The sequence below is a fragment of the Paramisgurnus dabryanus genome, chromosome 23 (assembly GCF_030506205.2).
Source record: "Paramisgurnus dabryanus chromosome 23, PD_genome_1.1, whole genome shotgun sequence".
Lineage (NCBI taxonomy): Eukaryota > Metazoa > Chordata > Actinopteri > Cypriniformes > Cobitidae > Paramisgurnus > Paramisgurnus dabryanus.
The window spans coordinates 22,389,692-22,415,160 of record NC_133359.1 but is presented as its reverse complement, the minus strand read 5'-3'; the positions used below and the strand labels follow the sequence as shown (position 1 = coordinate 22,415,160).

The 25,469-nt window shown below is 39.3% G+C and overlaps 1 protein-coding gene across 2 annotated transcripts in view; it reads left to right on the top strand.

Annotated features, from left to right (window-relative positions):
* Nucleotides 1-25,469, top strand: part of plxnb2b (plexin b2b) — a 267,094-nt gene that overhangs the window by 13,810 nt on the left and 227,815 nt on the right. The window contains exon 2 of one of the 2 annotated variants that reach the window (XM_065291414.2): nt 6,797-6,906. The exons of the other annotated variant lie outside the window; for it this stretch is intronic. The gene's annotated coding sequence lies outside the window, so the exon portion shown is untranslated. The remainder of the gene's footprint in view (nt 1-6,796; nt 6,907-25,469) is intronic. 2 annotated transcript variants of the gene reach the window in all.

The following is a 25,469-nucleotide window of genomic DNA, read 5'->3' as shown; positions in this document are numbered from 1 at the left end:
GGCGCCCCCTGCCGCCACAGCTGGAAAAAATCCTAGAGGGAACACTGGGATGAGCTCAAAAAGTTTTACACCTGTCTCTAGCGTTGCCCACTTGTGATCCGATCGACCAAAATGCATCTTAATACCAGGTGTAAACAGCCTCTTGTACTCATTAGACAGAAAGTCCATGTTGACTTCAATGACCACATAAATTTGTCTTTAGTAAATTTGATGGAAAATCTTTAGGTTCTTCTTTAAGTTCTTTGATAGCGTTTCTGATCTCAACAACATCCACTAGAGAAGACAGATCACCGTGTTATTGTTTTCTCAGGAAAACAATTTGAGACTTAAAGAGAGAATTCACCCAAGTTGTTTCAAACCTGTATACATTTATTTTTCTATTGAAAAAAAATATATTTGTAATTTAGTAGCAAACAGGAGCAACACCAATTTCCATAGTTGGAAAGAAAATAATATGGAAGTCAATGGTGCTTAATAACTTTTGTTATAAACACTGCTCAAAATATCTTTTGTTTATGTTCATCAGAACAAAAACATTGACGGTGAATAAATGATGACAGAATTTTCATTTTCGGGTGAACTATCCCTTTAACCAACCTTCAACTGTGTTCGATTGCTGACTTTAGGTGAAACTGAAAATCATTTTAAAGGTTTTAGTTTTTTGTTTTGTTAGCATGCATATATTGTCCACAAATATGACCAGGAATATGTTTGAACCGAAAAGTGTCCACTTGCTCTCCAGTCAACCTCATTTCGGCGTTGGAGAAACAAATGAGACATTAAAAAGATTTGTGATTTTTCTTCCCACAAGTGAGCTTCTGATGAACTCCACACCAATTTGAAGTATCCGAGCACAGAAAAAAGACCTGGCTGGATATGCAGTGTAAATTCAAGCACCAAATTAGGTTTACGCTGGCAGGTTTTCTCAGTAGCAGAGAATCTCATTAGGAATCTCCCTGTAAGCTCATTAAACCAAATGCAGTCGCCGCGTGTGACACTCAGACAGTGACAGAGAGACTGACCAGAGCTTAGCCTGAGGATTTGTTCACTTCCTTACTGAGGTGTGCAGTACTGCCGACAAACCTATGCTTTGTGAAATGTCCCAGTGTCCTGTCTGTAAGTGCAAGGGTCAAGGCTCCTGCCGGGTTAAATGGCCTCTATAAGTACACTCTTTAAGTGACTTACTAAAAATAAGGCAGCGACTCAGTCAATCCAGAAGTAATTGCGGCAGAGAGGCTAATGGTGTGGCCAGCCCCCCGTTGAGCCCAGCGGCAAGACCTTTCTCTCGCTGATAGATTTTAAGACCCGAAGATTCGACTTCCGCCAGCATTTGGCCAGCAAGAGCACTTACTGAATACTTTAAAGCTCAAAGCTGGAGAAGAGACACAAACATTGGCCTGCTGTTTTCATTCACGACAGCACAGATCGATTTTGTTTGCTCCGGCTAGGTATTAGCTCACCCGCACCTTTCAATAAATCCCACGAATATGTCTTTCCTTAGCCGATACTTTTCATTTTGTTCCCTCTCGTTGTGGCCGAGGTGGGAGGGCGACCGACGGATCCATGAATCGCTCGCCGCTAAATCTGATAGCTGATCAATAATTTAGTTCTAACAGCCGTGTCTGGATTCAATCTCACATGCGTCTCCGTGGCCCGTCCTTGTGTGCGAGCCCATTAGTGTGCGTGTTGGTGTCTGCTGCGCGTTTTCCCCGTAGGCACTCCTGTGTATCAAAGAAAGTGATCTCATTACCGGGTATGGGTTGTGTGGAGGTGCCAATCAAACTGTTGCTATTGGTAGAGATGGATGAGGGGGGCAGAGACCCCCGTTGTCTTAGATCGTCTCATCTCTTGCCAGCATCAAGCAGAGAGTCCTTTCCTCTTGCCAGAGGGCCACGAGGTGCCCAAGAAGGGTCACGGTCACAGAACAAGGGTATGATACCCCCTGTTCATATCAGATCTGTGCCGCACTCTCATTTGCAACCACATCTGGTGGTTGAATCAAAAGCAAGGTGTGTTATTTATTTTTGTATGTCAAGTGCTTTAAGAATACTCAGAACAAGGGTCGACTTATGGTACATTCTCACGTTAACGCTTTTCACTTACTTTTAATGGGTGACGTCGTGCTTTGCCGAACTGAATTGTGGATCCTTCAACGTCGTGTCAGTGTCGTTGCCCGTGGAAGATGTAGAACATTTCTCAACTTTTCAAGCGCCAACGTGTGCGTCAGCCAATCAGTTTGCCTTGTGCAAATAACCTAGTACAAGCCTGCCAACTATGTTTAAGCAAGACGTTAGTATGTTGTGGGCACTGTGATTGGCTGTTGGCCATACTTCAGACAAGCCTTTCGTCAAGCGTTAAAGCCCGATTTATAGTCGTGCGTAAGGGCGTAGGCTATCCGTAGCCTGTGTGTAGCTCTGCATAGCCTGAAGTGCACCTCACAAAAATTTTAACAGGGCGTCAGTTCTACGTGGACCACAAGCGCTGTGATTGGTCCACCAACCCCTCCCATCATATTAAAAAACTGCTTCATAAGTATTTCCGTTTGCGACAGTGAAAATAAAGAATGGCCAAGTTGAGGAGTGATTTTACTCAAACTGCAAAAAAAGTCAATTTATATACTTCCATTATTGTGGGTCTTCTCAAATCATTCACAACAAGTTGCTGTTTCTTCTTCGTTTGTGGGTTAACTTGCCAAGCTGCTGCTTCTTTGACAGTCGCGCTGCTACTGTGGTTACACGCATGAATACTATCTACCAGTGGTCTGCGCACTTGTTTTCAAGTCAACGCGGAAGAAGACGCAAAAGTATAAATGAAAACCTACGCCGTAGGACCTACGCACAACTATAACGAGCCCTTAGCACTTTTGCCCCATGTGAATGTACCGTTATATATGTTTATGGACTAAGGCCAGGATTAAGCAGGTTTGAAGCGAAAGTATTAGTTCAACGTGTAATGCGTGCCAAAAGCATTCGGTTAAAGGAATATTCAACTTACAGAAAAACATTCAACCATGAGGAAAACATTCCAGGATCTTTCTCTATATAGTGGACTTTAGTGGACCTCAATAGTTTCCATGTGGTTTAAAAGGGCTCTAAACAATCCCAACCAATGCATAAGTTTTAAATTGGCAGTTCTTGAAGTTTCTTTCTGAACATCCTCTCTGTCATTCAATCTCAGTCCTGATAAAACGAGGTCTGTTTTCAATGTACTCAACGTACACTACTTGATAACAACACTTTATCTCGCTGTTAGCAAAAGCCTCTCACTGTCTGTCTCTCTCTCTCTCTCTCTCTCTCTGAGGCCAATAATGGACGGCTTGAGGCCAAACTACAGAAGATCCACCCAGTACCATCTCTCTCTCTCTCACATACAGACTTTGAGAGATGAGAGAAGAGACTCTTTGTACATCATCTGGCTACTGATTCCATTAGAGACCTCAGACTGCAGAGAAGATGACTATCAGGGCTTTAATTCCTATTTCAGATTGCTGTCCTCACTAAGAGGTTTGTTTACTTTTTCGAAAGAAAGCCAAAAGTGCTTCGAAAACATTTATTAATGGCTGCTTCAGTCATGCGTAGGCCTCAAACGTACATTTTGCATGTACTTGAAGTCTCCCTGTAGTCGAGAATTGTATTATTTAAAATACATCTTTGAGCATCATAGTAGCATAGAGATGAAACGGTATGAACATTTTACATCACGTTTATTGTGACCAAAATCACTACAGTTATCAATTTTATTATGGTTTTGTGAACCATTTCTAGGAATGAAAAAAATATGATGCAAACCAAATGTAACATTTATTTTACATGTAAGTGCACTTTTGTTCATATAAACATTAAAAATTGGTTGCGAGCTAAATGTTTATCTAGATCAGATAAAACACAAGGGAGTGAATCAGATTTTCATATAAACACAGGACAAATCAGCAAGTCATCTGTTTGTGAGAAATCGGCTAACTTTATGACCCAGGAGTAAGTTGCGAGACACCTGCGCTCACAGCAATCGTGGAAAAAACGAACAGAGTAGAAAGAAGTTTTAAACTCATCAGATCACATAATTGAATAGAAAATGAATAGAAAAGATAGATCTGTCTAAAGAAATATTAAGTTAACATGCGTTAATACAACTAGATTTCCCTAAATGTGAAAATTTTGGATTTAAATTCAGTCAGTACAGCACTGTCATCACAAACACATGGGAACAGACGTGAATTAATGTGTTTGTCTTACCTTATTGCTTAAAGGGACACTGCACTTTTTTTGAAAATATGCTCATTTTCCAGCTCCCATAGAGTTAAACATTTGATTTTTACCGTTTTGGAATCCATTCAGCTGATCTCCGGGTCTGACGGTACCACTTTTAACATGGCTTAGCATAATCCATTGAATATGATTAGACCATTAGCATCGCGCCTAAAAATAAGCAAAGAGTTTCGATATTTTTCCTATTTAAAACTTGACTCTTCTGAAGTAACACTGTGTACTAAGACTGACGGAAAATTAAAAGTTGCGATTTTCTAGGCTGATATTATTAGCAACTGTACTCTCATTCCGGCTTAATAATCATGGAACTTGCTGCCGTAACATGGCTGCAGCATGCGCAATGATATTACGTAATGCGCGAAAATAGTCCCCTGCTATTGAAAGATACTAAAGGGACTTTTTTCGGCTGGTGCATTGTAATTTAAAAAAAACATTGTCCCTTTAAATTGTTTGATTGGTTGACAGGGTTTTTCGAACCATGACACGGTAATTAAAGAATAACCCGATAATATTTAACCTGGGATATTTTCACAGCGGTTAACCATTAAACCAATAATCTTTATATCTCTATAATAGCATATATGGAAGTTTTACCAGTCACAGTAATTTCCTCATCCTTTAAAACTGCTTGAATGTAACTCTACACCCATGTCCACTCTTTTCCACCACATCGGACCATAGATATACATGTAAATAGATGCTACATTTTGCAGTTTCAGACACATAACTGCTAAATTATGTTTCACCCAATGCATATGTGAACTTCGCGTTTGCAGCACTAATTTTATGCACTGATGTTAACAGATTACAGCACTCACCTTGCATGTGTGAGCAGCACAGAAGAACTGAAGCAGCGGTGCTGTGATCATTTCAGTGCCAGGTCTATGCATATCTATGACTACTGATCCATATGCTCAGCTGTGTTGATATGATTGGTTACATGTTTGTGACGATGGAAACCCAGGCGATTTTAAACCTCGGGAATAAGACTTGATATGGCTTGTTTTAAAACCATAGACTTAAGTGTCCATGACGTTACCCATAGGCTTGTGTAGAGCTTTTTTTGCAGACAACAGAAAATGGGTAAAGAGGGGGTACGTGGGTGAAGCTGAAGTGGCTGGTTGCTGAAACCACGACTGCCTAGCTCGACGGTAGTGACAGCAATGGCAGTTCAACTGTCACTCAAGTGGCCACGCCCTTAATTATGCAGAATTTAGGCTTAATATAATTTACACGGATGACAGATTTACAAAAAATTCACCCCCCTCACAGTTGGCATGAAGGGCAAAACTATACAGAACAAAAGCACTTTTTGTACCAGGCTGTAAACATATTATTTCCTGCTGCAAAGTTAGGCATGTTAACATGGGGGTCTATGGGGATTGACTCCCTGTTGAAGCCAGCCTATAGCAGCCCCGTCTATGAATTGCATTCACTTCTGTGAGATCGGAAGGTTGCCTCTTGCTTAAAACGTATTAAAAGCACCACACAGACATATAAACAACAATAAAAACCTGATTTTCCTCACAGTGGGACTTTAAACAGGCGAAATGCTGGGTAGCCACCACAACATCACAACAAAGAGTTACACAACAAGCCATTCAGAAAACAATGCAAAAACTTGAATAAACCACAGTCAGTTTTGGGGTTATGCCAGTTTTATAAGATCGAATGAGTTTTGGCGTGAATTGTTCAGGTAGATCTTTAGTCTCAGTTTTTGAGAGCATAACAATTTCTTGCTGCCTCCAGTTTGGGCTCGTGGGAGCAGAGACAATTTATTACAAATTTAACAATTGCTTTTAGAGGACAAGCCATCGCCTCCAGTTGTCATGACCCATTTAGTGCGATAATCAGTGCTTTAATTAACAAAGTCGGTTTTGGAATATCAATTAGTGGAGTTTTCGGCTGCGTGTGTGTCGTACTCCTTTATGAAATCGTGCTTTCTGTCGCCTTCCTAGCTGGTTATAATTTGTTGCTGTGGGCAAATAAACGGGATTATTTTTCTTCGTATTAATGCCGCCAACACGCCTCTGTCTTTTAGAACAATATTGCTTCCCTAATGAGAGGTAAGGCTGAAACGCAGCTTGTTTGTGGAGTCCCAGCTTTGCATATTTCAGCTGGAAGGGATGCTTGTATTGGAGTCTCAGAAACTGATTGTAGATCAGCGTAAATAGGACAATAGGAGTGGCAAGCATCTTTACCTTAGACCGTAACCTGGTCTGGCATCTGGCTTTCTTGTCATCCTCGGTATGCATCAGGTCCGTATTATGCTACTCCCAAAAGAAACGCGCACAATGCTCCTCAGAAAAACATGTTTGTTTCACGTCACTCTGTGTAATCTGTTACTTATGCACAGGTTTGCCCTCAGAAATGTTCTCAGCATCCTTCACCTCTTGCTTGTTCATTTGTTGAATATATTTAGATTGAATTGATAACGCTTTCAGCTACTGTCAAGTCAGGTCAAGTTTATTTGTATGGAGACCCCATTTTTTGAAAAGCAATAGAGTAAACAATGTCTTCATTTTCCCTAGTGAGAAGACAAAGGTGAATGTGACAAGATAAAAACCTCCATAAGATGTTAACTGTAGATGACGGTGGAGAAGAACCTTGAGAGGAACCAGAAACAGCTTGTTGAGCCCTGGTAAGACATGCATTACTGTATGTATATATGCACACAAAAGTCATGTTTTTATTAAAGAGCACCTAAAACCAATGTTATTTTGTGTATTTGGTATAATACAATGTGTTCGCATGGTTTATGGTAAAAAAAACACATTATTTTCCACATACCGTACATTTTTGTAGCTCCAGATTTGAAAAGCACTGTGTCCCTGATTGGCCAGCTAATCTGTACATTGTGATTGGCCTGAATACCTTTGACGTCAGCCGGAAACGTGACACTCTCTACCATGTTTGAAAGATTCGCTCAAAATGCAATAATAACAAGGGATTAATTTACAGGTCGTGAGTCCAAACGAGAGGAATTATGATAATGTCGGTTTTCTCTACATCACCAATCCCAGGAAGTAAACTTTGCCTACAATCCGTGTGTTTGTTGTAATCCAAGAAAAGAGATTGACGTTGGGGACGATAACTCGCGTTATCGTTTTCCTTGTTTTTTTTACCTTTTGCATATCCTTAACGTAGTAATGCATACTTACACACCAAAGAAATTTAAAATGTGAATGGGACAATAGGTGCTCTTTAAAGAAATTATTTGGTGTGATAGTAAAACAATAAGAGTGTACATTTCTGATTTTAGCCTAGTTTAACCTATTTTACCAAAACATCCACGCAGGTTCGCTATTATTGTATTGTACAATTGTATTCTGGAGTGTCAGAGAATCAATTTTTACAGTAAAATCTACAGATGTGCTTTTGTGTCTTTGCTGAAAACGCACTGTATTCATTATGTCACCATTTTGAATCTAAATCTATGGTATTTTTTATTAAATTTTTATTATACATATATTCTGTCATTTGTATTGCATAAATTATTACGGCTAACTAACATGGTGGTCTGCTTTTGTAACTGTGCCTTTAAGACTTTTAAAGGTACATGACTCTGTTATGATTGGCTGATTTCTGGCTAGGCTCCATTGTCCGGCGTTTTGCTCAGACTGTACAATTTTTTGCACTTACATTTTTAAGTACAATAAACTTGAAAATAAAAGTCTTTTTTATTTTATTTTGACTTGTGATGAGTTGCTGTAACTTATAACTTAAACATAAGTTTGCTAATTTTCCGTATGCTCAGTTTCAATATTTTTCCTATTTAAACATACTCTTGTGTAGTTACATCGTGTACGGAGTCAAGTTTTAAATAGAAAAAATATTGAAACTCTTTGGTTATTTTTTAGGGCAATGCTAATGGTCTAATCAGATTCAATGGATTATGCTAAGCTATGCTAAAAGTGTTACCGCCAGACCCCGAGATCAGCTGAATGGATTCCAAAACGGTAAAAATCAAATGTTTAACTCTAGGGGAGCTGGAAAATGAGCATATTTTCCAAAAAAAGTGGAGTGTCCCTTTAAGGCTTATCAAGATTGAGTTTTTTAAGGTTTATCACTTATCAAGACAAAAAAAAGTTAAAACGACTTGTAAATACAAGTTAATGATACTTAAGAATTTAAGTGCACAAAAAAAAAACCTTTTACAGTGCAGACACTCAGAACAGGCTGATTCGCAACAAGCAATTTTGCATTTAAAAAACATCTAATAGCCGTCCAAACACAACCAAGATGTCTAGGCTAAAACGAGGCATAATTTGGACTGTTAGTGAAAAATGAATAGACGTTTATCTAACCATAGCCCAAAAATAAATAAATAAATGAAACCAAACACCATGTAATCACTGTTGACTTTGCTCACATGATGGAATATCATACATCTCACACGTTTTAATGACAAAAACGACACGTAATCTAGAAGTGTTTTACTCATGGCCGGACTATATCAGATATATAGTTAACATAGACGGTGAGTGAAGGCTACTGCTTGCTGGGCTGGATCAGGACCTGAAACTGTGGGCGATTAAGGAAAGAGTTATGTTGTTTGTTTTGTACATGTCTTTACTTTAGAAAACTGAATCACTTTTTGGCATCAGGTAATTGAATGTGTTCAGGAAGGGCATAATGATGAAATGCTGATTCATTGTAAGAATTAAGTAGTTGCCGGCTGAAGTTAATTATGGCCGGCTGTTGGGCAACAGCTGCAGATATTACAAACGGATGGTGTAACGACCTTTGGATTAAAAGAAGATCCCGGGGGAAATACATTAAAATATAAAGCAATTTAAAATGGGCCAAATATAAGGTGTCTTATTGGGACATCATTTACTGTAAATTGGGTGACGACATACAATGTAAGCAAGTTGTTAATTCTAAACCGTTTACCCAAACGTCATCTTTCACTCGGCATACAAACGGATAACCCCACCCCAAATTCACGCCATTGGTTGAGCTAATGTTACTGTTGAAACATATTCTTAACAGACCGACATTAAGAAAGCGTCCGAAGTGAAGTGTTGACATGCTTGAAGCAAAACAACATCACCTTTTCTGCAAATCCTGGTGAAACTGCGAGGAAACTTTTTTTGTTACTCGTTTGTCTCGGGAGGCAAACTTGTTAGCTGTACCTGGATTACATGCCATCAGACGTGTGACGTTGTGACTCACCGCTGGCAGATATTTCCTGTCACCTGTCATGATGTTAAAACTTCTAAATCGTGCTAAAGAAAAACACAACCACAATGTATTTGGCTTGAACAGAAATCATTTCAGTCATAACATTTTCAGCTTTTCACACTGTTAAGCACTGAACCATGCAGGTTTTGACATTTGTAGGTGGTTTATAATATCCTCGCTTGGATTAGTTTGCATTTATTTCTTTTGTTTATTCACATTGCATCAGTTTAGCTGTGGTCACGTTAAAAGTGTTGAATTTAGCATTTCTACTTCATAGCTTAACTCTTTCCCCGCCAGCGTTAAAAAAAAGTTGCTAGCCAGCGGCAGCATTTTTCATGATTTTTACAAAAGTTTAATGCTTTCCAGAAAGTGATGTTCTTAAAATAAAAATATATAAACATACAATATATCAAATGAAAGAACAGACTCTCTGCTTTAAAAAATAAATAAACTACCTTCATTAATTATCTTTTTATCACCTCCAAAATATGGATAGTTTCTTCAAAAATATATGCAATGTAATCCTCTTTTCCTTTTTGTAAAGACCGAGCTCAACGCACCATAACCTGAAAACCACACGCACCAGGGGGAAAACAATCCAAAGCTGCTGTATGACAGGGTGTAGAGCTAACAAGCAAAAAAAACTGAAATAAGTTTTTATAAGCTGTCGAACCCCAAAAAAGCATAGACACAAAAGTGGAAACAGGCAACTTTTCATAGTACTACTATTAGTAGAACAGCGCCCACTAGAGGGAAACGTAGTCAGTGATCCACTTTTTCATATGCTGCGTTTACACCAGATGCGTAGAGGCCGCAAGCGGGAGTGATTTCAATGTTAAGTCAATATGAAGACACGTTGATGCGCGTCTGAAGGTCCCGTGGCGTTTAGTGCGGCACGGAAGACGCGTTTTCGCCTCATTCGCGCAAATGGCACGAATTGTGTGCATGGTGTGGTTCTCATGAATGGTGCTTTTTGTGCATTTTGTGTTTGACGCGAATTTGCGGCGGACGCCCAAGTAGAAAAATTTGAACTTTGGCGGATTTTCGCGCCGTGTCAACCAGTCAGGAGCCTGCTTGCTGTTGTTTCAGCAGCCCCGCCCAGAGTCACTCATTAAGCATAAAGGCTTGATATTGTTCATGAGAAGTCACCCGGAGCTATACGACACAAGTTCTTATTTCTATAGAGACAGGAATAAAAAGGACCTCGCTTGGAAGAGTGTCAGTGAGGACATTGGGCAACCTGGTACGTTGTAAATACACATTTCACTTTTGAGTCACGTGACGTTTATCGACTCGTGCCGTTTATTTCCCCCCTATAGTAACTTGACTAAATACAAACCGGTAACTCTTTCGATAAATGCACAATCAACATCAGCCATCCTGCAAACAGACAACCGCATAGCACTTGCCCCTCCCACAAGAAGCGGTGTTTGCTTCTGAAGCACATCAAATGCTTGCTTTTATGCGCGTCTACTTCGCTCTAGATGCGCAAATGCATTCAAACTGTTCAGGCGGCAAACTATGCGCGGTAGACGCAATTTTGACGCCTGAAACGCGGTTGGTGTAAACGCAGCATTAAAGGCTGGATTTTACAGCTCGATAGCTTATAAAACTTATTTCTGTTTTTTTTTTTGGCTTGTTAGCTGTACATCATGTCACACAGCAGCTTTATTCTGTTTTTGTTAAAAGCCAGGAATGACAAGGAGGCAGCCTCACGTAATACAAAGTCAATGGAGACGGATGGATTGTTTTCCACCGGTGGGCGTGGTTTTCAAATTAGCATAACTGTGCTCTGTTTCTATAATCTCTGTTTATAAATGTTTAAAAGATAAATAAATCAGAAAATCGAATTTAACAGATGACATCAATCTTTCACAAATGCCCCTTTGAATTTACTAAGTTACAGGGTTAAATGTGTAAATTCAGCACCAGTTATCATACCAAACAGATTCACCGAAATAACAGTTAATGTTTTTGTTCACATGTTGTATCTCAAGCTGTGTTGTGGATTACATTAGGATCGGTCCTGTTAGCCGCCTCACATTGGATTGTGTCATTCGCCCTTAGTGGAGACAGGGTGTGACCGTGACCTCTACAAATGATTTAAACAATGGGATAACTAACCTCCCTCTTTATGCTGGTCTGAAGTCTGTCTCCCGAGGTCCTGGTCCATTACCTGAGGGTTCTTGTGAACTTTCCAGACAAACGGTTAGTCGCATTAGTCTCGTGGCGTGGCAGATCTTGCACCGCAGTCCTCTCAGGGATATTAGAGCAGTTTTCTGGACAGCTTAATGAGGTGTGTGTTTTTGTGTTTTTGCACTTGTGTGTTTGAGACCCTCGTAATGCATTACATTTGCGACCATTAAAAATGAATGTCGGGCCTTTATCTTGCTCATAATATCATGCCGCAAGAGGATGGTGTGTAAACCAGGCTCCACACAGAGAAGTTATGAAGAGACCTTCTGATTATCAGATGATTTTTTTTGAATGTTTGTATAGTTTAATGTTAACTGAATTTTTATATAACCTAAATAGTAAAAAGTTAATGTAAAATGCAAGATTAGGATAAGTGAATTGATGTGCACAGATGGCATACTGTTTCTGGTCGATTTTTAAAGTATACATCTGTGCACGCGCTCCGGGATTTTTCCCACATCCCTTGATAATAATATGTCAGAGGTGGACACTAGGCACTATGACACTAGAGGACACTAGGGTTTTGCGGCGTAGGTTTTTTTTGACACAGTAACGCCCCAAAACCTTCTCCAAGGTTATTGTTGTAAATGATGACAAAGCTAACAGTAATAGTTTCAAGTAGGGCTCCACAATATTGAAGATAAATGTGGTATGCAATGCAATACGATAATGCTTCAAGCGTGTAAATCGATTTATATTATCCTAAAATATATTTAAAAACGAAAGATTATATAACCATACTTGTTTTGCATTTATTCTGGAAAAAGAAAGCATCTTTCACTCACGATCACTCCCTCTGTTTTGCCAGTATCTTGGCCATCTAATATCTGTTATTGTCCTAAAACTTTAATAATGCATAACATTTTGAAGTACAGTACTCAAATCATTATTATAATCGCTATAAATGCATATAACATACCCCACAGTTTGGTTTGGGTCGGGTTAGCATACTTTTGAGAGCTTTTCCATTGGGTGCAGTACGTAGTACCCAGTACTTTTTTATAAGTACCACCTCGGTTGGGTTCCAAGTGAGCTGAGCTAATGCCAAAACGTGATGCAAAAACACTGTAGATCACTGATTGGTCTGAGAGAATCGTCACTACCAGCGTCATCGTTGTAATGTAAAAGATTAGCTTTACCTTCATGCTAGCTTGCGCTGTCTCGTGTAAATCTGTTATCATCTGTGCTCTGCTATAAGTTCCCAAACTCCCTTTTAGCAATGAAAAACATCCAGAAGTTGAGAATCAGGGACACCATAACAGTTTTCCCCAAAGTTTGTGACGGCACATTTGTGACGCGCACGTCCACATATATGCTTAAGTGCAACTTAAATGAGGCTCAGCGTAGTGCGTCGACCCGTGGCCACGGGTGTTTGAACAGAAACTGTCATGTGAGACAGAGGTAGTGATAAACTCGATGTGCAAACATCTATTTGTGGTGGCCAATTTTAATTTTGTAGCGGACTGAGAAATAAATGAATGTATGGGAATGTACAACGACACTCTCACTTGTCACAGCAGTAGGCAGCGCAAATATAACAACACGCCTATAATCCCTCCCACTCCCAAGTGTTACTAAACTCGATGGAAAAGCTAACCAAGCCAAAGTGAGGTGAGCTGACCCGACCTGACCCAAACCAAACCAGACCGTGGGCTACTATGCAATGGAAAAGCCCAAGAAGTGCCATCAGCCAGTCAGTGTTTGTGCATCACCAGAGAGATAAGTCACATGGTTCAAGAAAGTTCTGCGGTCATAAGATCAGTACTTATAGAGAATCCAGTGTTTGCCAAGCAAAGGAAATATTATCGTATCTTTGACTCCAGCTGTCTAAGTTTGCTTTGAACGCCGGTTCTGTGGGGATTCCCTCATTGTCGGACGTTTTCCTGAAGTGCTTACTGAACAGGCAGGTTAGTAATCAGGTCAAACTCTTCAGCTGTGATTTAATGCAAATAGACAGCTGTCCGATTCTTCGCCATCCACATCCTCTGCTGGGATGTATTGCCTTACCGTTATCTGACCGACTTTATTTGTCAAAAGCCCCTGGATCTCTCACCTGCCACCTGAGCCCATTTACGCTTGACCAGCTCAGGTCAGCTGATGCTGACGGTGTGTGTTTGGAAAGAGGTTGGGTGTGTTGTTTTTGTGTGAAAGTGTTTACAATCCAAAGAAAGATGTGAGGAAGCGTTCTACAGAACAAAAAGTCACTCAGGTTAAAAAACAAGAAAGTGCAGCATATTGGTCAACGAATGCATGCGATGCTGCAGACGTTACACGTGTTTTGATTTTTGGGTTGGGATTTTTCCTTAACATTCGCTTTAAAAACCTTGGTGTACTTATTGAAGTTCACATGTTTTTGTAAATGTGCTTTTACTGTGTGCCATAGATGTCCCTAGGAATTTTTAGGCTCTCTAGGCTCTTTTGTCCGTGACTGTGTTTATGTGTGTGTGTGTGTGTGTGTGTGTGTGTGTGTGTGTGTTGGGTCTGACCAGTTTTCATTTACCGTGTGAGGTTTGGGACAAAGCCTGACCAGATTGAAAACCGACCATCATCTCTTTAGGGCGGCCATTGTTGTCCGAAAATTCACATGTCTCGTTTATTTTTCGTTGGCTCCTGCTTTTGTGTTTTCTCATTTTTGGGTTTGTATCTGGCTGGAAATTGATAAGACAGAGTCCCTGACAATCCAAAAGGCATATATGTGTGCGTGTGTGTGTGTGTTTGTGACAAGGGATACAACCATGCTTGTTGTTTATCTAGCTTGCCTTTTCCAGATGGCGTGGAGCAGAAAGAATCCACTTCTTTACACGGCCTCTTTCTCATTATCGCCCAACTGGGGGCTCTCGCAGGAATCCGGGCAAGTTTTCAGGGACACAACATGCATGTGCTCTTGCTTACACACACACTAGTGAGGTCAAGTTCTGAAATAAAGAGGAATAACACTTTCTACAAGTTTTTAGTCCATTGTCAATTCATCCTTTATTTAGGGTACCTTTCAACACTCCCGTTTTTGCCGGGATTATTCCGTACTATTCTTTCCCGCCATCATCCTGTTTAAATAATCTCCGGTAAAGCAGGTGGCAGTATATCTGTAACATATCACTTAAACGACACCCAACAATGAAACAAGAGGAAGAAAAGCTTTCTTCCAAGTATGGGTGGAGAATGACGAGTCACGCGCAAAGCATGCACATTTAGCGTGCACGTCCAGCCGCCAGCTTAAACAAACTCAAACAGTTGGATGTGCTGGCTAATGTGTGTGGCCGGGTGTGCTTTTTTAATTATCTATGTGTATAAAAAGATGCAAGAGAGCTATACAAACAAGGATACAAGATATACACTGAAAAAATTATTTTCTTACTTAGTCTTTTGTCTTGTTTTTAGTACAAATATCTAAAAATTCTTAAATCAAGATGCATTTTCTTGATAAGCAAAATGACCTAAGAAAATATGTCTAGTTTTTAGACAAGGAATATCAAATGTAAGTGAATTTGTGCTGAGCAAAAAAAAAATCTGCCAATGGGGTACGAAAATTATACATTTTTTGTTGAATGTTTAAGAAAAAGGTTTCTTGGATTTTTTTTTTTTTTTTTGCTTGTTTTAAGCACAAATTCACTTAAATTTGACATTCTTTGTCTAAAAACTAGACTTTTTCTTAGGTCATTTTGCTAATCAAGAAAATATATTTATATAAAAAATTATGATTGCCAAAATATTTGGTTATTATATTTATTGGTTCTTTCTAACCCCAAATAGCTGGAAGAAATATAAAATGCAAGCCAAACCAAAGCTCGGGTCTTACGCTGCAAAAAATTATTTTCAAGAAAAAATGTATTAGTATTTTTGTCTTGTTTTCAGTAAAAATATCCAAAAATTCTTAAATTAAGATGCTTTTTCTTGATGAGAAAAATGACCCAATAAAAAAAGTCTAGTTTTTAGACCAAAAATATCAAATTTAAGTGATTTTGTGCATAAAACAAGCACAAAAAAAATCTGCCAATGGGGTAAGCAAAAAATCTTGAACATCTTTCTTAACACTAAATTCAAGAACAATTTGCACCCCATTGGTAGATACTTTTGCTTGTTTTATGCACAAAATCACTTAAATTTGATATTTTTGGTCTAAAAACTAGACTTATTTTCTTGGGTCGTTTTTTTAAAAGCATTTTAATTTAAGAATTTTTAGATATTTTTACATAAAACAAAAATACTTCGATTGTTTTCTTAAAAAAATCATTTTTTGCAGTGTACAAATTTTTTTTTGATTTTCTTAGTCTTTTTGCTTGTTTTAAGCACAAATTTACTTAAATTTGATATTCTTTGTCTAAAAACTAGACTTTTTCTTAGATCATTTTACTCATTAAGAAAATATATTTTGATTAAAAATGATGAGATAGTTGTAATGAAAATACTAAGAAAGTCTTTTTTTTCTGCAGTGTAGCCATCCATTCCCTTGCATAGTAATAAAGGGGGCGGGGGGGTTGTTAGGGTTTGGGAAATTTCCCTTATTTTTAAATTCCAAAGTTGACAGGTATAATTTAAGGGTGGTTAAAGTGCATGTTTGAGCTAAATAATAAAAAAAAAAAACATACAATGCATCTTAACATACCAACTGCAAAAAAATGACTTTCTTAGTATTTTTGTCTTGTTTTCAGTAGAAATATCTAAAAATTCTTAAATCAAGATGTATTTTCTTGATGAGCAAAATGACCTAAGAAAATAACTCTAGATTTTAGATAAAAAAAAATACAATTTAAGTAAATTTGTGCTTTAAACAAACAAAATTATCTGCCAATGAACATTTTGCTTAAATTAAGTGTTAGTGTGTGTGTGTGTGTGTGTGTGTGTGTGTGTGCGTGCATGCGTGCGTGTTGGTTTTTGTGATTTACGAGGACATTTCATATGAATACACGCCACACTATGAGGACATTTTGTATTATGAGGACAGGGTCGGTGTCCTCATAATACGGGCAATGTAGAAGTGCTTCTAGGGGTAGGAGGAGCTTAAATTCTCATTTTCTCCGAAAGTCTCCATAAGTCACAATGACCAGACTTTGTGTATGACGTGTGTATCGAGACTGCGCCCCTGTAGGCCGGTCTGGTGTACTGCACCTCCTAATTAATATTCATGTGTGTGTATGAAATCGCCGCTTCCGATTGGCTGACAGCCAGATGTCCTCATAATTTCGGGATTTGTCAAAGGATTGTGTTATGTACATCAAGGACGACAACGATAAAAATAAAGTTCTAAAATCGTTTTTAATATAAAATGATCGCAGTGTTCATACCACAACTATATCAATAACAGCACAGAGGAACAATATGATTGGAAACACTTTCAGATCGATTGAACTGATGCATGGATTAGTAAAATCTGCTGAGAAGACCACATGTGAGGATAAATCATCGATTAAATCATCAAATAAATCATCAAAGTTACAAGACTCCAGGTAAGATTTATACAATGTTAAGCAAACAGCTGCTATTAAAGTTTTAAAACTGTTTTTACCACGTTAGCATTAGCAACCTTATGAAAATTAACCTTGGTTTTACTATAGTAAAAGTGTAACTTAGTAACCATGTCTTTTTTGGCAGATTATCATTTGTGAAACCACAGTTTTACATAGCATGGTTAAATTATGGTTACACTAGCAAAACTATGGTTAATTTGTGGTTACATGGTAAAACTGTAACTGTAACTACGTTATTTGTAATATTTATTTGTCATTCCCTGAGGAAAATAAACCATGGTTTTATAGTAACAGAAGACCATGGTAAATCTGGGGTTTCTATAGTTTTACTTTTATTTAAAAAAATAGGCTAACTACTTAAACTATGGTTCATTTAATAAGGTTTGATTTTCTCATCATATAGTTGTATTAAGTAATTAAACCCTCTTATAAATGTACTGATTTTATTCCCATCAAGATTTTTAGAATAGATCGATAGTGATAACATGTTTTCTTTACATTTGCTCTCATACAGTTGTGGTCATAAGTTTACAATACATCTATATTTGGTAATTTAATAAAAATAAGAGGAATGGTGAAAATTGAAGTTTGTTTTTCCTTTAATGCTAACTTGAACAAGTTATTTTAGATGACAGTGGTTTACATATAGTCCCCAACACAATAATAACTGAATTTACAAAAATAATCCAGTTTAAGTTTTTACATGAAGCTTCTTCTTAATACTGCTTGATGTTACCTGAATGATAAATGCCTGTTTTAATGTTTTGTGATAGTTGTTCATAGTTGTCTCTTCCTTCAGGTTTTGCAAATTATTTTGTTCCTTTTCAAGAACGATCTCTTGATATTGCGTCAGAAGCTATGGGAGCTTCTTCCACTTGCCTTTTCTCTGAAGCTTTATTGAACAATGCCAGTGTACTGACCAATGCCGACCATAACGCTGTGTAGAAGTGCCTTCCAACACTATATAGCCTGTCTACGTGGTAAATTCATAGATTATTTATCTCCACATCGTGATGCTGAATCATCACCAGAGAGAATCGCACGCATTACGGAAAGAAAGCCCATGACCCTTGCATGCATGCCGGTAAACATTTACATGGATATAGCTCCTCGCTTCGTTCCTTGCCCCCCGTGCAGCGATCCGTCTTAACACAGCGCACAGCTCTCAGCCCTGTTCTTGATTGTGACCACAACACACTGCAGAGAGAGCCACATGTATAAGCCTCCCTTTCCCACCAACTCGCCACAGTGTGCACAATACATAGACAGACCATAGGTTTCAGTTTTGTAAGATCACAGCTTGCTTCAGCCGCTCCCCATACATGAAAAGACCCTCATTCTGGCATCTGCCTTGTAACATAATTCACTTCGTTCACTGCTCAGACATGAACAGCCCCAGTTTCTTTGGAGCCTGTCATGTTCAGCGCACGGCATCCTCTCGTTCACAGCATACCAACGTCCCCATAAGTTCAGCCAAGTTTAACCTCACAGGCCTGTAAAAAACAGCAGATTCCCCGAAACAAACATATGTAACTGCCACCCTTTGTGTGCGTAGCGAGCTGTAACAAGTGTTTCAGTGTTAAAAGCAGGGTCTGATTTGATCTAGAAATTTTTTTAGTTATGCTGGTTAAAAGTCTCCTCACATCCTGATAGCAATCACTATGTTAATGTGTTTGAATCTATTTGTATAAATATGTTATCTGTGAAAGGTGTAGGACCAAAACATTCAACAAATCATTGAACTTGGACCAAATACAATAATTGGACGTATGCAATTTTTGCTCCTCTTCTGTGAACGTGTTTTGCATGCCACTGCGTTCACGCAGACATCATACGTCATCAGCGCGTTCATGTCTCCTCTGTAAACAGAGTCAAACCATGACAAAAAATGTCTGGATCAGCAAAGAGCAAAAACCCGAATTAACATCGGTTACTTTACTGCAGGGCTATTCAATTAGTTTGTCGTGGGGGCCAGTTCATGAAAAGCATCTCAAATGAGGGTCCGAAGATATAACAGTGATGATGATTAAATTTTCATACATTTAAACATACTAATGTTATATTTTGAAACTGCATAAAAACAAAATCAGTGCATTGTACAATAGGCTTTTTCTACAAACGTGTATTTTGAAACTGCATTCAACAACATTAGTGCATTGCCAGATGTCTAAGTAGGCTTTTTCTACTTCCAGACATGTTCATATGTTGTATTTAAGAAATTGCATAACAACAAGTGCATTGTAAGATGCCCAAGTAAGCTTTATTCTACATTTAAATAGGTAAATAAGATCCATATCACACTCATTGAGAATTTAACTCATTTACTCACTTCGGTGCACATAACAAAAAAGTTTATAATATGGAACATAATTGTTTTATGCTGTTTTTTGTCAAAGCTAATTATTACAGTAGCCCTATTTAAACTAAAACAGCCATCTTAATAATTGGCAAACATTAGGCTACCTTCTAATAAGACAATATGTTTTTAGATTTCGCAAGAGCAGTAAAATCAGGTGTTTGTTTGTCAGCACAATACGCATAAAGTGGTGCAGGTGCTGGGCTGTGAGCGATAGGGTAGTGTTTTTAAGCTGGAAATACTACAAATAAAGTTAAAACCACCATAGAGTCCGGTCTCTTAACTCACCACTGTCAGCTATCGCGTCTTGAGACGCGAGCGCGAGCGGGGGAGGCGATCGCGTTGAACTTGTGGACCAAAGCGCGAATATAAACACGTGACACAGCTGCTCGCACCAGTCACATGACTCGCGCTCTGCAGCTCATGCTGTATGAAACAGACGCACGCGCATCAACTCGTAACTGTAGGGCCCGTTGTCTAACTTTATTCTAGAGATGTCTTTTTAACAGACTACATAAAGGGCCCGATCAAATTACCTTGGGGGCCGGGTTTGGCCCGCGGGCCGCCAATTGAATAGCCCTGCTTTACTGCTTTAACATGAGATAGAAACAGCGCAAAGGGTCTGAATGTTTACGTTTCAAAATTAATAGCAAACTACTACATCTACACAACCGAAAACATGCTGTATCTAATTTTGATTTAAAACAGTTGTTTATGTTCAATATTTTGGTAATGTTTTTCACTACTGCAAACCCCACATGCCTGTCTTTAGCAGGGGGGTTATTCCACAGCGGACAGCATATAATGGGCACCCGCATGCATGTCATAATGGGGCCGCAATGTCTCGATCATTCTGCAGTGTTTACCCCTTTATCTTACCCGGCAGTGTTTACCCCTTTAACTTATGCTGAGTTCAGAGTTCAGACTGCACGATTTTAGCCCTGATTTTGACTCGCCGACAGGTTTTGAGAAATTGCAGCTAAATGCCTGAAATCACAGGCAAATCGATGCTTGTACACGCGAGTGACAATGACACAGTGTAAATTATCAAAGACGTGATCTGAGCGATTCAAAATCATGCCGTGTGAAATATGTTTTGACTAAAAAAACATCGCCAATGACCTACAGCCAATGAGAGAGCAAAATACAGGACAGCTGGAAGTTCCCCAGATAGTCATGCTACCCCAGATAGTCGCGCAAAGTGAAAACATCTGTGACTCCACTAGTTTGAAAATCATGCAGTCTGAACTCTGCATTACTGCTTCGGGTATTCTTATATCCTAGTACTCAGAGCGGCCTAATGCTTCTATGCGACGCAGACCACCCCATCTGCCACGGTCCTTTCACATTATCGTTGCAGTGCACAATACTGAGTCAAGACATTGCGACTGTGCAATGAACACATGCCTGATGAGAAAGCACTGTACAGCGCACTTATGCCGGTGCTTTATGCTGGGATCTATTTAGCCCAGCACACGTTCACAGGTTGCAGCGCTATCCCATCTAAGCCTGTGTGTGGACATAGAAGGACAGTCTGCACGCCAGCTTCAAAGAAAATGGAAGTGGGAGGAGCTCTCATAGCATCAGCTTCTGACACAATAGGGCTTTTCACACTGGAAAAGTTAACCCTGGGTTATTCTAAACCCTGGGTTAACAGAATCCTGGGTTATCTGTTTCACGTTTCACATTGTTCATACTTAACCAGAGGTTAAGAGATAACCCTGGGTATTCATAAGCTGACGTTTCACACTGTCATCCCTAAACCCTGCGTTTTCATTTGTGGTGTGAACCGTCATGACTGGATAAAAGCGATTTCAAACTTGACTGAATTAAAATAACCGCTTGTCTCGCACTTTCACATCAGTGATAGAACAGGTAGCAAAGTTAATCTCTCTTGGTTGTTTTAAGTGTCCTGGGATTTCATTTTTACTTCAATTTAAAGATCAAGAATGTAGCACCATACTTTCAAAGTCAGGTGTATGTGGAATATTGGACAGGGTTAACAGTGTAAAGAGTTATTTTTTTAGAGTTTTTATTCATTTGGTTGTTTAGTTATAGCTTAGTTGTGGTCTTTAGAAACTGTTTTTTCAGACAACAAAAAAAAAAATTGACACCAATAATAATTATCATTTCAACCTTCACCTATGGTTTTGCCTTTTTGATCATCAGTGCATTTTTAAATCTTTTTTAATGTGTGTGAGCCTCAGTTTTTAGTATGAAAAGATGATTTTAAACATTTTACTGTCACTGTTGGCAAGAGGTCAAATATATAGAAGTTGCTGGAAAGGCAAATTCACCATACATCAGTTTAAGAACCACTGATCTAGATAACATCACACAGTACTAAGAATCACGTGTATTTAAATTTTGGTCTTGGACTAAGCCTAAATGTAAACATCTGCTCTGTGAAATAACTTATTGCACAAGTACTATCAATTACACAAGAGCAAAGAATACGTTGTTCATCATTAAAGCTTGATTCACTTTTCACAGGTAACTTCTAAGATGAAAAACAGACAGAAGGTTTGCTCAACTGTCCAGCAGATGATAGAACAAAGAAGGTATTTGCCAGTGAAGTGTTTGTTTGTATCCTGGAAAGATGATGACCAAGGTAAAGGGAACTCTGCTTTTGGAGAACCACTGTCCTGCAGAGTTTAGGTCCTACCCAGATAAAAACTGTTGCTACAGTTCGTTTTCAAGAGTTTGGCTATTCATTAGCAATACCACGTAAAACAAAATATCATAAACTGACTAATTTCACTGCACTGTGATTGCCATTAAACTCTGTCACCATACTGATAGTTAAACACTGTCACCGCACTGTGCTGCTACATAAACACTCTCACTGCACTGTCACTACAAGGAAAACACTGTGACTAACTCTGACTTCTAGTAAAACACTGTCACCATACTGTGACTTCTAGTTAAAGACTGTCACTATACGGTGTCTGCTAGGTAAACACTGTCCCGCACAGTGACTACTAGGAAATAGGGGTGGAACGGTACATGTATTCGTTTCGAACCGAATCGGTACGGGGGTCACGGTTCGGTGCATGAATTTAAACGGAGAATGCACGGTATGAAAATAAAAAAAACTAAAAAAATTAATGTATGTGGAACTACTGTTAGATACGCGGGCTTTTTATGGACAGCTAATCTGTAGCCCCGCTTTAGCTCTGATTGGCGCCGATGCAGCCGAGCTCCGCCTATGTATGCGCTTTATCAGAGCCTGTCTACATTCTCTGTCACTCTGCAGTTTTTTGTCAGGTCGACGCCGGTCCAGTCAGTGAGTGAGCGAGCAGCGACAGCGAGTATGGCAAGTGGTGATGTTCCACAGGAGTTAGGAGATCCGCCGGCCTTTTAAGATCGCAAGTTTGGCAAAACTACGGTTTTCCAGTCAGTTATAGTAGTACAGGCGAGAGAGTGTTGGTAAAGACGAGGACTGTGTGTGGCCGTTGCTCAGCAGTTGTTGGGTATGTGAGTGGAAATACATCTAATGAGGGCTTTCAAGTCTCACGCATTCACCTTGAGACACACGCATTTCAGTTAGTTTACACGCTCACACGCCACACTTTGTGTTTCTCACGCTGAGAAGTAGGAGATAAATTGTCCTGTATATACAATTTATGGACAAAGCGCAGGCAAATACAGGGCAGTTCTGTCGAGTCCAGCTGCTTTTTTTAAGTGTGCTCAACTTTACGCAGCGCCATCAGCGTCAGAGTACCGCGAGAAATCTTGCAGAGGATGCTGATTTCAAATCGCTCTTGCGTTACTCTGACGTCATCCACTTGACGTTTCTTACAGCGCCCCGTGAAGTCGTCCACACCTTATTAATTCATCCTACAAGCCTATTTTTTTTGTTCTTTAGTACATTAATATGAAATAAGGCCAAAATGTAATTTTAAAATGTATTTAGGTAACACTTGTAATACATTTGAACTCATATTTGTATGTAAGATGAATACAAGATTACTTAAAGTGGTATACATTTTTCAGGGATGTGATTCTTCCGGATTAATCCGGAATTCCGGATTTTCCGACCTGAAAATGTGACCTACGTGAATCACGCAAAATATGTTTGCCGCTTTGTTTCGCGTCACGAGGGTGACAGCCAAACGTCGCAAATGAGGAGAAGAGAGGAGAGAAACGATCGGGTCTGATTGGTGAATGAATAGGGTTTGGTTTTGCACTGTGTGAGTGTAAGCAAGTTTGACAACATAACATCTGGATTGTTTTAATGTAAATACGTGAACACGTGCATCTGAATGCAGGGTATGAATCGAGATCGTGATTCCTTTTTCGATAGACACAAGCAATAATACATACCCAGATCATCCGATCTGGAGATGTTCTTTTCACGATACCACTGTACCGCGAGGGCGACTGAGGTACACTGCAGGACCCCTTGCAGGGAGCTTTATTGATCTGACCAATACAATCATACTTCGCCATCTGCCATTTGCGAACGGTCGGAAACACGTCCTTGTTGATACTTGGAAAGGAAGGAAAATGCATCTCTTTGTCATCTAACGTGCCGCCCGGTGTGGCCCTGTTGCGCGGGGACGGCGATTGTGGTTCCGTCCCGGGTTACCATGGTGACGGCTGTGAGATACCCCCCTCCCCCCTATTTTTTTACGTATCTGCATGATTCACGTAGGTCACATTTTCAGGTTGGATAATCCGGAATTCCGGATTAATCCGGAAGAATCACATCCCTGATTTTTGTAATACGAGATAGTATGTTAAATGCATTTCAGTTCATATTCATGACATCTCAAAATAACACAGATAAGGACACCTATGTTTTTAAGATTATCTTAAGTACTAAAAAAATTGCCTTCTGCATTTTTGTTTTGCTTTTCCCTCCATTGTACCGAAATTTAATCGAACCGTGATGCCTGAACCGAGGTACGAACCGAACCGTGACTTCTGTGTACCGTTCCACCCCTACTAGGAAAGCACTGTAACTAACTGTGACTTCTAGTTAAACACTCTCACCGCACTGTGACTGCTACTTAAACACTTTCACCACACTTGACTGCTAGTAAAACACTGTCACTGACTCTGACTGCTAGTAAAACTCACTAACTGTGACTTCTTGTTAAACACTGTCACCGCACTGTGCAGCTAATTAAACAATCTCTTCGCACTGTGCTGCTAATTAAACAATCTCACCGCATTGTGACTGATAGTAAAACACTGTGACTAACTCTGACTTCTAGTTAAACACTGTCACCTTACTGTGTCTGATAGTTGAACACCGTCACTGTACTGTGTCTGATAGTAAAACACTGTCACCATACTGTGTCTGCTATTTGAACACTGTTACCACACTGTGTCTGCTAGTTGAACAGTGTCACTGCACTGTGACTGCTAATTAAATACTGTCACTAACTGTGACTGCTAGTAAAACACTTTTACTGCAATATGTCTGCTAGTTTATCACTGTCACCGCACTGTGACTGCTAATAAAACACTGTCATTAACTGTGACTACTAGTTAAACACTGTCACCATACTGTGCCTGCTAGTTAAACACTGTCACCATACTGTGTCTGCTAATAAAACACTGTCACTAACTGTGACTTCTAGTTAAACACTGTCACCATACTGTGACTGCTAATTAAACACTGTCACTAACTGTGACTGCTAGTAAAACACTTTGACTGCAATATGTCTGCTAGTAAAACACTTTGACTGCAATATGTCTGCTAGTAAAACACTGTCACCACACTGTGACTGCTAATTAAATACTGTCACTAACTGTGACTGTTAGTAAAACACTTTGACTGCAATATGTCTGCTAGTTTAACACTGTCACCGCACTGTGACTGCTAATAAAACACTGTCATTAACTATGACTTCTAGTTAAACACTGTCACCATACTGTGACTGCTAGTTTAACACTGTCACCACGCTAGTCTGTGACTGCTAATAAAACACTTTGACTGCAATATGTCTGCTAGTTAAACACTGTCACCGCACTGTGACTGCTAATAAA